The sequence below is a fragment of the Dasypus novemcinctus genome, chromosome 24, assembly GCF_030445035.2.
Source record: "Dasypus novemcinctus isolate mDasNov1 chromosome 24, mDasNov1.1.hap2, whole genome shotgun sequence".
Classification (NCBI taxonomy): Eukaryota; Metazoa; Chordata; class Mammalia; order Cingulata; family Dasypodidae; genus Dasypus; species Dasypus novemcinctus.
In genome coordinates, this window is record NC_080696.1 from 51221208 (window position 1) to 51231337 (window position 10130).

The 10130-nt window shown below is 41.0% G+C and overlaps 1 pseudogene; it reads right to left on the reverse strand.

The window, feature by feature from the left end:
• Positions 1-2455: 2455 nt before the first annotated feature.
• On the reverse strand, positions 2456-2570 carry LOC111766918 (small nucleolar RNA SNORA31; annotated as a pseudogene).
• Between the last annotated feature and the right edge of the window lie 7560 nt (positions 2571-10130).

Genomic DNA, 10130 nt, shown 5'->3' on the forward strand with positions numbered 1-10130 from the left:
ACTTATTCACTCCCCTGCTTCCTGCCTTTGGACTTGATTGCTAATTGATGTGATGGTTCAGATGAGTGGCCATCTTGTGACCTTGAGGGTATAAGCTAAAACAAAAGAGAATGTGCTATAGGTGGTGGAGAAGAAGGATTGTAATATTCTGGTCCTTGATGAAAACATTCTGGAACTGTCTACCTCTAGCCATGTTATGTGAGACAATTAAATGTCTATATTGTTTATTCCTCTGTGGAGGGGCAGTAAGGCATAATAGTTTAAGAGCATGAGCTTGCAAGCCTGGGTTTATATCCTGACTCTAATCTAACATTTAGTTGCTCATAATCTTGAGCAAATTATTTACTTGTTCAATGCCTCTATTTCCTCATCTGTAAAATGGAAATACTAAAATACCCGCTGCTTGGGTTACTGTGAGGGTTAAATGAACTACTATATGTATAGGGTTCCTGTGATGGTTAAGTCATGTGTCAACTTGGCCAGGTTATGGTGTCCAGTTGTTTGGTCAAGCAAGCACTGGCCTGATTGTTGCTGTGTGGATATTTATGGATTTAAATCATCAGTAAGTTGATTGCATCTAAGGCTGATTACATTTACAATCAACTGAAGAGATTGCCTTCAACAATGAGTGAAGTCTCATCCAGTCAGTTGAAGGCCTTATAAGGAGAAATGATGATTTCAGCAGTCAGAAGAGAGAATTTCCATCTCCTCTGCAACCAGCCAGCTTCTCCTGGGGAATTCAACAAAAACCTTCATCAGAGTTCCTGGTGTGCAGCCTGCCCTGTGGAATTTGGACTTTGCCTAGCCCCACAGTCATGTGAGCCAATTCCTATTAAAAAATCTCATAATATTTACATTATACACACACACACGTCTATATATCACCTGTCAGTTCTCTTTCCCTAGAGAACACTGACTAATACAGTTTTGAACAGTGAACAGTGTCTGGCAAGTATAAGGTCTCTGTGAAATCTAGCCAGTAATATCATTTTTTTTTGCCTTAAGTTCCCCCTCCCAACTTTTTATTTTGGAAAATTTCAAATCTACAGAAAACTTGCAAGAAAAATACAAGACTCTTTTGTGGCAGTTTACAATTATTTTATGAATCTCCCAATGAGAAAGATTATGTTTGTAAACTATTCATCTGGGTATGACACCCTTTGATTGCATTAAATTAAGGTATTAACAGATTACCTGCATTAACGGATTACCTGTTAAGATTAGGGGTTTTGATTCTACTGTATCAGTAATGTGTGACTCAGGTTGAGTGCCCACCCCACTGCTGAGTCTGATATAAATGGACTCACGCGGAGGGACACACAGGAAAAGAGAGCTCTGTCATTTTTTATCCTGCCATGTGACAGAAAGAAGACTCAAACAGCTGAGGCCTGGGGGAGAGATGAGCCATTTTGCCTGATAGCTTTCAGCTCACCTTGGAAAGAAAGTGGAGACATACAGGAAGCCCTAAGAGACAAGCCCTGTGCCAGTCTACAGCTGAAATCATAGGTAGAAGTGTAGCAGCTGAGTCTGAGAGAGGAAGCCCAGAGGGGAAGGCTGAAACCTTGCAGAGATTGCCCAGTGTCTTGCTTCAACTCATGGCAGCTGACTTTGCTGAGAAAGCACCTCTTATGGTACCTTGAGTTGGCCTGTCCACAGCCTTGGGACTGTAAGCTTTTATGCCAAATAAATACCCTTTATAAAAGCCAACAGATTTCTGGTACTTTGCACTGGCAAACCTTTGGTAGACTGATACACTTTTATACCCTGAACTTAGGTTTACTAATTGATGACATTCTGCCACATTTGCTTGCATGCATACATGCATGCTCCCTCTCTACATATACATTTGTGTGTGTGTGTGTATGTATATGCATACATTCATCCCCCTCGCTCCCGAATCATTTGAGAATAAGTTGCAGGCTGGCTAGTATTATTATTGGTATGATAGTTTGTTTCTTGTAGATACAACATGTTACCCAAGGTAGACCAATTGGACTTTTTCTATAAAAATTTGAGTCTTGGAATGGGGTGATGAGAAGAGAAGAGAAGAGAAGAGAAGATAAAATGTTTGGTGTTCACTAGATCTACTGCTGGTCCCAGTTAAGAAGTTTAAGTGTTCTCTTCCCCTGGTTTCTGACCTTTCTGTACTTGCTCCTCCAGCCTTCCTTTTTTGGGGGGCATTTTTATCTGTAGATAACATACATGGCATCTTTTTTTTTAAAAACAATGCCTCCACTCCAAATAATTCAAGATCAAAATAAATGATGAGAGGGATGCAGAAAAAAAAAAGATGAGTTCAAGATGGTATCAGTCCATCTGTGGATGAAAAGCAGCAGCCAGTTACGATGACACATGATAGATGCAAAGCAACTGCCAAATTTGTTACGGTAAAAACAAGGAAGACTGTATTAACACCTTTTTCTAATATGAAAGTAGTCAACATTTTATAGGCTGCATATGTAGTCCCCTGGGCCTCCACAAAGACACAGAAAATTCAGGGAGTTTTTTTTTTGCATCCTAGTGCAAAGCAAAAGAACAACAATTTGTTCAAGGTCTATCAGAGGATGCAGTCCAGCCTTCCTTTTGATCCTGTGAGCTCTTGCATATCTGTCTGCTATATTCTAGAGTCTACTGCTGTTGCTTGCAGCCCAAGAACCCTGCCTGGCATGAGTGCCCTTGAGTAAGTAAACACCCATCCCTGGGAACTTTTAAGGAGAGGCTTCAGGCAATTAGAAATGTTGCAGGCAGAACCCCTTCATTTTTGGAGGGATTGAGCTACATGACTTTCTAATCTTATCCTCAGGGAATTTATGCTTCTGGGTCTCCTGAGCCAAACAAATTTTGTGAAATAATTTCAGAACATGAGACTACTTTTCTTACCCCAGTTCTCAACCACTGTCCAACAAAAGTCCACATTTGTAGAATCTTTGTTACCTATTGCTGCCTAACAAAATATGGCTTAAAAGAATAATTATTTTATTACTTCTCATGATTCTGTAGGATGATTGTGCTCATTGTGGGTGTTTCTTCTGCCTTAGGCTTGTCAGCCAGAGCTATAGTCATTTGGGGGCTATAGGGATTGGAATGTGTAAGAAAGTTGACTTGCAGGCAATTGCTGTGTAAAGAGTCTGGGAGCTGTTTGGGCTGTCAAGTGGAATGCCTCAATTTTTCCCCATGTGGCCTGTTTTAGTCAGCCCAAGGGGTGCTGCTGCAAAATATCAGAAATTGGTTGTTGTTTTTTAAAAAGATTTATTTATTTCTCTCCCCTTCCCCCGCCGGCCCCCCCAGCCCTCGGTCTGCTCTCATGTCCATTTGCTGTGTTTTTCTAGGCAGCACTGGGAATCTGTGTCTCTTTTTGTTGCATCACCTTGTTGTGTCAGCTCTCCATGTGTGTGGCACCACTCCTGGCTGGGTGGGCTGAGCTTTTTTCATGCACAGTGGCTCTCCTTGTGGGGTATACTCCTTGTGCATGGGGCTCCCCTATGTGGAGGACACCCCTGAGTGGCATGGCAGTCCTTGCACGCAGCAGCACTGCACATGGGCCAGCTCACCATACAGGCCAGGAGGCCCTGGATTCGAACCGTGAACCTCCAATATGGTAAGCAGATGCTCTATCAGTTGAGTCACATCTGCTTTCCAACAGCTGGTTTTTATAACAGGTATTTATTTCGGTTAGAAGCTTACAGTAACCAGGCCATAAAGCTTAAGTTACTTCCCTCACCAAAGTCTGTGGCCGTGTGTTGGAGCAAGATGGCTGCCGACATCTGCCAGGGTTCAGGCTTCCTGGGTTCCTCTCTTCCCGGAGCGCATTTCTCTCTAGGCTCAATTCCTCTCTTTTCTCCACAAGGTCAGCTTTAGACTATGAGGTTTTCTAGGCTTTCCTCTTTCCACAAGGCCCAATGTAGACTATCAGGTGATAGGATCTATCTCTATCTCCAGGGCTTCTGTTGTGTCTCAGGAGCCATCTCTATCCCTCTGTGTTCTTCTCCTGTGCGTTCACTTCCCGGACTCCAGCTCAAAACTCCTACATCAAAACTCCAACCTCCGCTCTGCAGTGCAGTTTCTCTGTGAGTCCCCACCTACCAAGGGGATGAGGATGTAACATCCTACTAACATGGCCCAATCAAAGCCTTAATCATTATTTAATCAAGTAAAAGTAAAATCCAATACACTCTAATATGCCCAGAGGAAAAGACCAGTTTACAAACATAATCCAACATTTCTTTTTGGAATTCATCAATAATATCAAACTGCTACATGGCCTCTCCATGTGGCTTGGGCTTCCTATAGCATGGCAGCTGGGTTCCAAGAAGAAGAAAGTGGAAGCTGCTGGTTATCTTAAGGGATATGCTTGAAAGTCCCACAATATCATTTCCATAGGTCAAAGTTGCAGTCAATCATGAATCAGTGATGAGGAAATAAAGTCCACATTTTAACGTGCTAAAAGCGAGGAAGGAATGACAGCAGCCATCCTTGAAGACTTTTTACTATAGCATGCCATTCCTTTGACTTACAAGATTTTAAATCTTGAGTAGCATTTCCCAGGTGTCTCATAGCCTACAGTTTCCATCAAAACCCTGCTAAGAGGGTAGAAGATGAGGCTCAGGTGACTTAGCTCCTGCCTACCACATGGGAGGTCATTGGTTTGGATCCCAGTGTCTCCTAAAGAAGAAAGTGAGCTTGCCTGACGGGCAGGCACGGCAAACTGACACCACAAGAGACACAAGAAGAAAAAACATAATGAGAGATACAGTAAAGCAGGGAGCAGAGGTTCCTGGTGCCTCCTAAAGAAGACAGCAAGCTGATGCAACAGGTAGGTGTGGTGAGCTGATGCAACAAGAGACATAGGGAGGAAAAACCTAATGAGAGACACACCAAAAAAGCAGGGAGTAGAGATGGCTTAAGTGATTAGGCACCTCCCTCCCACATCAGAGGTCCTGGGTTTGGCTCCTGGTGCTGCCTAAAGAAACAAGGACTGTCAACAGACACAGCAAGTGAAAAACAATAAGGGGGTGGGGAGTAATAAATAAATAAAATAAATCTTTAAAAAACCCCAAAACAACCCTGCTAAGAGCCAGAACAGAAGCTGCTTCCTCCTGGAGGCTTTCCCCATTGCCCTTTGAGTTAGAGGCCCGTCCTTGGTGGTAAGCAAGTGATTTGTACAAATTTTTTTATTGTTAGTGTCAGTTATACTTCTTGTGAACTTATATTTATATATATGCTTGAATCCATAAGTTGATTTCTTTTCTTTTTTCTTTTGCTTTTCTCTCTCTCTCCTTTCTTCTTTCTTCCTTTTCTTCTACATATTTTTATTAAGTGCCTACTAGAGTTCAGGCAGTAATCTAGGTGCAGGAGATACTGCAGTGAGTTAAATGAACAAATTCCTTGCCCTCATGGAACTTACAGAAAGGGAGATAGACAATTAAAAAAAATTAAAAAATTTTTAGGGAACTGGATGTGGTTCAAGCTGTTGGGTGCTTGCCTACCATATGGGAGTACCCAGGTTTGTTCCTGGTACCTCCTAAAAAGAAGACACACACACAATGAACAGACACAGAGAGCAGACAGCGAGCATAAACAACAAGAGGAGGGGGATATGAGTAAATAAAATAAATCTTAACATAAAAAAATTTTTCAGAGTGTTAACTGCTGTGAAGAAAATAAAGCAGAGTGTTATGACTGGGTGATGTGTCTGTACAATGCTTTAAAAGATCTACCCGAGAAAGAGAACTTCCAGCAGAGACCTTGTTTTAGTTTGCCTAAGTGCTCCAATGCAAAGTACCAGAAATGTGTTGGCTTTTATAAAAGGTATTTATTTGGGGTTAAAGGTTATAGGTCCAAGGCCATGAAATGTCCGAATCACCGCATCAGCAGAGATGATTTCTCACCAAAGTAAGCTACTATGGATCCTAGCGTAGTCGCCACGTGGTGAAGCAAGCTGGCCGCTGATTGCTGCAGAGATCTCTGCCTTCCCCTCCAGTATCTATTGTCTCTTGGGGCTCAGCTGTGAGCAACCAGGAATAGGGCTTGTATCTTTCTTTGCCTTTGCTCTTTGAACCTCTTGGGGGCTTCTGTTTTCTTGCAGTCCTTTCTCACATTGCAGCGTCAAATTTGCCGGCTTTCTTTTCCTGTGTCTGTCTGAGTGAGTCTCTCTGTGTTTCCATTTATATCAGACCCAGCAGGGGGGTGGAGACTTAACCTGAGTCACATCTCACTGTGGCAGTCCAATCAAAAGCCCTAAATTGGGGAAGTGGATGTGGCTCAAATGATTGAGCTCCTGCCTATGACATGGGAGGCCCCGGGTTTGGTTCCAGTGCCTCCTAAAGAAGATGAGCAAGACAACAAGCTGGTGCAACGGGCAGGTGCAGTGAGCTGACACAAGATGATGCAGCAAGGAGACACAAAGAGGAAAGACAATGAGAGACACAACAAAGTAGGGAGGTGAGGTGGTTCAAAAGAGTGAGTGCCTCTCTCCCACACGGGAGATCCCAGGTTCAGTTCCCCATATCTCCTAAAGAGGAGAAGAACAGACACAGAGAGTACACACAGAATGGACACAGAGAGCAGACAGCAAGTGCAAACAACTGGGGGTAGGAGGCAGAGAGGGAATAAATAAGTAAAATAAATCTTTGAAAAAAAAAAAAGCCCTAAATTGATCTTCTCAAGTAATCTAATCAAATGTGCCTCAACTGAATTTAAATGCAATAAAAGAGTATCACATCCAGAGGAATAATTTATAAACACAATATTTCTGTTTTTGGGATTCATAAAATAATTTCAAACTGTCATGAATGACATGAATGACAATATAGAGCAATCCAGAAGGAAAGAGAGTTCCAGAAAAAGAAAACAGTAAGAGCAAATTCCTGAGGTAGGAGTATGCTTGGTATATTCAGGAAACATCAGAAGTGTTATTATCTGTCGCTGAGTGAGAAATGGGGAGAGGGGTATTACTTGAGGTCAGAAAGAGCAGCAGACCAAATCATTTGGGGTCAGGGTTTTATTCCAAATGTAATGGGATGCCATTGGAAGGTGTTCAGGTTGTTTTGGGGGTTGAATCATGTTCCCCACAAAAGGCATGCTCAGGTCCTAACCCTGGTCCTGAGGGTATGAATCCATTCACATATAGGACCTTTGAGGATGTTATTTGTTAAGGTGTGCCTAAAGCTGAATGAGGGTGGGTCTTTTTCCAATATGGCTGAAGTCCTTATAAGCAAAGGAAACTGGACATGGAAAGAGAGACACCAAGGGGAGCAGCCAGAAGCTGGAAATCAATTGAACCCAGAAGACAGAGGAGAAGAAGCCACCATGTGCATTGCCATGTGACAGAAAAGCCAGGAACCAAAGATTGCCATAATATTCTTGGAGAAAGCATTGCCTTGCTCATGTCATGATTTTGGACTTCTCCTAGCCTCAAAACAATGAGCCAATAAATTCCTGTTGTTTAAGCCAAACCATTGTGTGATATTTGTTTTAGCATGTAGGAAGCTAATACAGGTTGAATGTGACACGATTTAATATATCATATATAAGCCAAGGTTCTCTAGGGAAACAGAACGGACAGGAATTCTATCTATCTGTAAATATTGTGAGATCTATTATAGGAATTGGCTCACATGACCACGAGGAATGGCAAGTCTGAATTCTGTAGGTAGGCCGCAAGTTGGGAACTCTGCTGAAAGATTCAATAAATTCTCCAGGAGAAGCTGCCTGGCTGAAGGAGGGTGTGGTAGTTTGAAGCTTTTATGGACCCCAGAAAACCATGTTATTAGGGCTAATCCATTCCTGTGGGTATAAACCATTGTAGGTGGGACTTTTGATTAGATTACTTCAGTTGGCTGTGACCCAGGGTGGGTCTTAATCCTTTTACTAGAGTCCTTTATAAATGGGATGAATATAGAGTGAACCCCAGAGAAGCAGGAAGCTGAAGCAACAAGACTCCATGGAGAAGCGAGAGACCAGAGATGCCACCATTGTGCCTTGTGGAGTGCAGGACCACTGGCTGTCAGACCTCCTGATGAGACCTTGATTTGGATATTTTCAAGGCCTTAGAACAATAAGCTTATAAGTTAATCAAGTTAAATTATATTAACTTCTAAGTTATATGTTAATAAAAGTCAACCCATTTCTAGTATATTGCTTTTGGCCTCTTGCAAACTAAAACAAAAATTCTTCTTTTAGACACCAAAATAATTAGTTTTCCCTTTAAAGTCTTCAACTGATTGGAGGAAATTTCTCTCACTGTTGAAGGCAATCCCCTTTGTTGATTGTAGATGTTATCTGCCATAGATGCAATTAACTAATGATTTAAATTCTTGAAATATCCCCATGTGAACAATCAAGGCCAGTGCTTGTTTCACCAAATAACTGGACACCATAACCTAGCCCAGCCAACACATGAACTTAACAATCACAGCTTCTGTCGGGGAGTGGATTGTGGAAGACCATGTAAGTAAACATCATTGCTAAACTCTGCATTTGATGCTGGGGATACATCAGAGAGCAAGGGACATAAAGCCCTGCCTTCATTGAGCTTTCATTCTAGTGAGGAAAAGAGATAATAAATAACATAAGTAAATGAAAAGATATGGGGTTCCAGATAATAAAAAGCTCTGTAAAGAGAAACTAACGCAGGGAAGAGAGGTAGAGATTGAACATGGGTAGGAATTTAAGAAGGAATTTAGGAATTAAGGAAAGCCTTATTGAAGAAGTGATATTTTGACAAAGACCATAGGGACATAGTGAGCTTTTTTGGATTTTCTGGAAAAATCAGGCAGAAGAAATATCAAGTGCTAAGTTTCTGAGTCTGGAGAGTGCTAGGTATGTTGGAGGGACTCCAAGGAGGCCAGGGTACCTGGAGTACATTAGTAAGTGGAAGAGAAGTTGGTGATGAGCATAGACAGGGAAGGGGAGGGAGAGAGAGAGGTTATGTGGGTCTTTGCAAGTTGCAGCAGGGATTCTGGAGAAGAGACATAAACTGACTTCTGGCTACAGTGTTGGGAATAGATTCCAGGGGAAAGGGTGGAAGCGGGAGAACCGTGGCAATATTGCCAACAGCTATGGCAATAGTCCAGATGGGAAATGGTAGTGACAGAGAAGATATACAATGGTAAGCTTTATTAAATTTTATTCGTATCCAATGCATATTAATATATTGAGTCAATATCATTACTAATATACAGTCCATATTAATATCTTCCCTCAAAGTCCTTCTTAACCTTTTTTTTTTTTTAATATACGAAATCCAATCTAGATTCATCTATTGCCATTGGTTTCCATACCTTTTTAGTTTTTCCTGCTGCTATATTTTTAAGAGCCCAGGTTAGTTGTTTTGTAGAATGTCTGGATTTGTCTGATTTTTAAAAAACAAATCAATTTTACTGGTACATATTAATAAAGCTTACAATTCATCCAAAGTGTTCAATCAATGGTATTTCATATAATCACACAGTTGTGCATTCATCACTTCAATCATTATTAGAGCATTTCATTATTTGCATAATATTAATAATAAACAAAAAACAAACAAGAAAACTCTTCACCTCTCAGTCTGTTTCCCCTGCTGTACATAGCTGCTATTTCTGTTTATTCTCACACAATTATTTATTTATTAAGCAGTTTTTACTGAGATTTATTCCTATACCATATAACATATCCAAAGTGTGTAATCAATGTCCTTTATTTATTTATTTTTTGTTGAGCCTGTTTTGTTTGTTTCAGTTTGTGTTTGAGGTACCCAGGCTGGGGATTGAACCCAGGACCTTGTATGTGGGAAGCCAATATTCAACCACTGAGCCACACTGGCTCCCAATGGCTTTTCATATAATCATGTTGTGCATTCATCACCACAAAAAATTTTAGAACCATTTCATTACTCTAAAATGAAAAACTCCACATTCCTTAGCATGCCTTCCCCAGCCTTACATAACCACTAATCTAATTTCATCTTTATAAATTGATTTATATTTATACTTTATATAAATGGAATCATACAATATGTTACACAATGTAATTTATAGTAGCACAATCATATAGTATTTGTCCTTTTGTATCTGGAGTGCTTCACTCAACATAACGTGCTCCAGATTCATCCATATTGTCATGTTTTACGACTTCATTTCTTCTTACAG